Consider the following 5,000-nt stretch of genomic DNA (forward strand, 5'->3'; position numbering starts at 1 on the left):
GTTTAGTCCTGAATACTACATAGTTGCTTTCTGATGCAAATATAACGGGCTCATTAAATTGCAGCAAGGTGCAGCTTAAAAGTCTCTCTCTTTGTGACTCATCAGCGGAGGGAAGGGAGACGAAGGTAAAAAAAATAAGAATAGGAAGCGGAGGAGAGAGATAATTAGGGAGGGGAGCTTTATCGGTGTTATCTTGTATATGCATACATGCGTACATACATAATTATATACATAAAATGTATGCAAATAAATACATTCAAAACTATATATATATATATATATATATATATATATGTATATATATATATATATATATATATATATATATATATATATATATATATTAACAAACACGCACACACACACACACACACGTGCTTGTGTTTGTGTGTGTGTGTGTAACTGTGCATGTATGTATGTATGTTCGTTTGCTTGTGTATTAATTTGTTATTTTTTACATGTTATTATTATTACAAATGCAATTATCGTTATGATCATTATCATTATCACTATCATTATTATAATGGTAATAATAATGATTATACTAATAACGATGACAACGATAATAATGATAATTATCATTGTAATCATTATTATCGCCATCGCCATCATCATCACCACCACCATCATTATCATCGCCATCACCATCATCATCATCATCATCATCATCATCACCATCATCATCACCATCATCATCACCATCATCATCATCATCATCATCACCACCACCATCATTATCACCATCATCATCATCACCATCACCATCATCATCATCATCATCGCCATCATCATTACCATCATCATCATCATCATCATCACGACCACCATCATTATCATCATCATCATCACCATCATTATCATCATCACTATCATTTTACTTTGTTGATATCAATAGTAATAACAACCAAAAATTTGGTCGAGAGTCAGCCTCTAATCTCCGTTTGTATAAGCTAATACAAAATAATCTATACTAATGTTAATAGAAGCATTATACACACACTCGCATGCTTATCCAACGTAAAAACTTTTATCGTTACATTTTTACTGTTAAAGATTTTCACAATTCTAATTTCATCCTACATTAACACCATCATCACCGTTATCACAATCCTCAATTCACTCTACGCCACCATCACCACCACCACAATCATAATTTCACTCTACGCCACCATCACCACCATCACTATCATAATTTCTCTCTACATCACCGTTATCACAATCATATTTTCACTCTAAAAGTATCGCCACCATCATAATGTCTCTCTAAAAAATTCTCTTTATCACCCCAACGAGATACATAAAATAAGCAGTTAATCACACTAACGATAGGACAATCAACCAAGGGGACCATAACATTAAAAGAAAATAACTGGCCTTGACATACTGTAACGGCGACCTTGTCAACAGAACCAGAAGGACGAAGATGCTGTTATTGACTCAGTAAATACAAGGAGAGAACGAGAATCGGCCCCTTAGGAATTTAGGCTGTGTCTAGGGTAAGAATGGGGATGGGTGCGAGGTTCTGTATGCTTGTGTGTTATTATGGGAATGGCGATAATGAAGTACTTGGTGCTGTTGTTGTCAGAACTGTTATGCTCATTATTATTATTCCTATCATTATTGATATCATTATTATTGCTGTTCTTGCTGCTTTATTATTATTATTACTATTGTTATTATTGTTATCATTATTATTATCATCACCATCATCATTATTATTGTTGTTGTTGTTGTTGTTGTTGTTACTATTACTACTACTGCTACTACTATCATCATTATCATTGTTATATTGTTGTTGATTTGGTTATTATTATTATCATCATCACTATCGTTAACATCATTATCATTACTATTATTATTATTGTTATCGTTGTTGTTGTCATTACAGTATTACCATTATCATTGTTGTTGTCTTTGATGTTACTGTTCATCTTATCAGTATTGATAAAAATTATCAATGATTCTGTTATCAATACAACACGTTACACACACGTTATCATTTTCTTTGTTATTGATAATTATCGTGAACGCTATTACTAACACGATTCTTATCATACTCTTATCGATATAATTAATGTTCTTATCAATATCATTGCTGTACGGTTATCACTGTCGAAATTTTCGTGCTTATCACTTTCAAAATAATCATCTCAATAACCACAGTCATTATCAGCCATATTGATCTCTATATTCATCTCTCTCTTGCAGTGGTACTTGACTCTATTGTCAAACTTTCTAGATACAGTTTCTTATTTTCTTTTGTGGCTTTCCCTTTCCTTACTTTCTTTTTTGACACGTAATGAGATAACGTTGTATAGTACAGTACATCCATAATAACATTTTATTCATTTATGAATTCATATGAATCAAAAATGATATATGTGTGTATACGCCGACGGCTACCATCAGTCGATGTCGAGTCAATGCCTGGGCGAAAGAATGTGAGGAGCAAGCTGTTGCCCATGCAACATGCTCCCTCTCTCCACGCAGCTGATGGATCCAAAGGAACGGCATAGACCGATACCCTTTGGCACCAGCGAAATCGCAGGAGTTGTCAAAGCGAGGTCGCAAGTGACAACTAACTGCATTGGGGACTTCGGGGTGGACTCCCGAAGCCCTTTCGTCTTATAAATACCACAAGGCAGTGGATTGTTTTGTATAGGGTAATTCTCATAGCTTTTGACCATACACGAACTGAACTATAAGGCAACAGTCGGGCATCACTATCGTATCTAGGTAAGACTAGCCCAAGATTTGCAAATCCGTATGGGTGCAAATGTGTGCGTGTATTTATACACATACGCATCGTGCGTGTGTGCATGTGTGTGTGTATGTGTGTGTGTGTGCAGATGCAAGGAAGCTCGCACATCTGCACACACCTGGATTTGCAATGTGTATGTATATTTATGTGTATATGTACACACTCACACACACACACACACACACACACACACACACACACACACACACACACACACACACACACACACACACACACACACATATATATATATATATATATATATATATATATATATATATATATATATATATATATATATATACATATATACATATATATATATATATATATATATATATATATAATGTATATATATATATATATATATATATATATATATATATATATATATATATATATATATATATATATATATATATATATATATATATATATATATATATATATATATATATATACATATGTATACATATATATATATATATATATATATATATATATATATATATATATATATACATATATATATACATATGCATGCATGTATACACACACACACACACACACACACACACACACACACACACAGACATGCACACACACACACACACACACACACACACACACACACACACACACACACACACACACACACACACACACACACACACACACACACATATATATATATATATATATATATATATATATATATATATATATATATATATATATATGTATGTATGTATGTATTTTTTTTTGGGGGGGGTGCTTTAGCTTTACGGTAACTATATCGCCTCTACCCAAATTATCCTTCAAAATCAAAGTTATGATTTGGTGAGGTTGGCGAGTGTCTGTCTAAATCTGTTATCGAAAAACGTGCTCGAAAACTGCCCAAGTTGGGAGGGAATGTGCCGTTAATCTGAAACTTTTAAACTTATATATAGGATTATGGGATAATGAAACTCTTTTCCAAAAGTACACAGATACACACACACGCACACACACACACGTGCACACACACACACACACACACACACACACACACACACACACACACACACACACAAGAACGCACGCACACACACACACACACACACTTACACACACACACACACACACGAACGCATGCACGCACACACACACACAGGTAGATGATTTATACTGGAACACCGACTATTAATCAGCTATTAATGTTCATGCACATTCAAAGGAAGGAAAATGAAAGGATAATGAAACGCATTGTCTATAATCTTTCAAAAAAGGTAAACAAAGCCATAAATGGATAGAATCACAATGACTACGTTAGAAATAAGAGTGAAACGGAGAAGTAAACAAATATACAACTGATTGAAAACAAGAAAAGAGATTATAAGGAATATAAAAAAACGAACAAAAATATGAACAACCTCAATAATATACATATAAACGAATATGAAATAATAACTACACAAATAAATCAAGAATAATAATGGGGAAAAAGGCAAGAAACCACATCAACCATCAATCAACTAAACAACGTATCACAGACCCCCCACCCCATAAAAAAAAGAAATAGATAAATGAAATAAATAAATAAGATAGATAAATAAATGAAACAGATAAATAAATAAAATAGATGGAATGAATAAATAAACAAAATATACAAATAAACAGAATAAATAAATAAAAGATTTTTTGGAGGCGCCTCGGATTCCGGTCGACGCGTCTCGTGAGGAGCGGACGCAACAGCAACTCCGATGGCTTTGTTGACAACGGCGGAGGCAGTCGTTTGGCGATCAGCTGTTTTTTGTTGTTGTTGTTGTTGTTCATGTTGATGTTGTTTGTTGTTTTTCCAGTGGAGGAGAGTTTGGGGGGGGGGGAGGAGGAGGAAGGGACCTGCTCTGCCTAATGACGTGGGGCTGACATGCTGTTTTTTTCTTCTCCTCCTTCTTCTTCCTCTCGTTCTTCTCCTTCTTTTTGTTTCTTTTCCTTTTTCTTCTTCTTCCTCTTCCTTTTTTCCTATTCCTTCTTCTTCTTGTCTTTTTTTTCTTCTTCTCCTTCTACTCTCTTCGTTATTATGATTACTATTCCTACTCTTGTTATCATTTTTTCATTATTCTCATTGTTATTATTATTACTATTATTATTACTATTATCATTTTCATGGAGATTATATTGTCATTATTATTATTATCATCATTTTTATTATCATCACTATCATTACCACGCTATCTATGATATGGCAGAGGTATAA

The sequence above is a fragment of the Penaeus monodon genome, chromosome 7, assembly GCF_015228065.2.
Source record: "Penaeus monodon isolate SGIC_2016 chromosome 7, NSTDA_Pmon_1, whole genome shotgun sequence".
In the NCBI taxonomy this organism is placed as follows: domain Eukaryota; kingdom Metazoa; phylum Arthropoda; class Malacostraca; order Decapoda; family Penaeidae; genus Penaeus; species Penaeus monodon.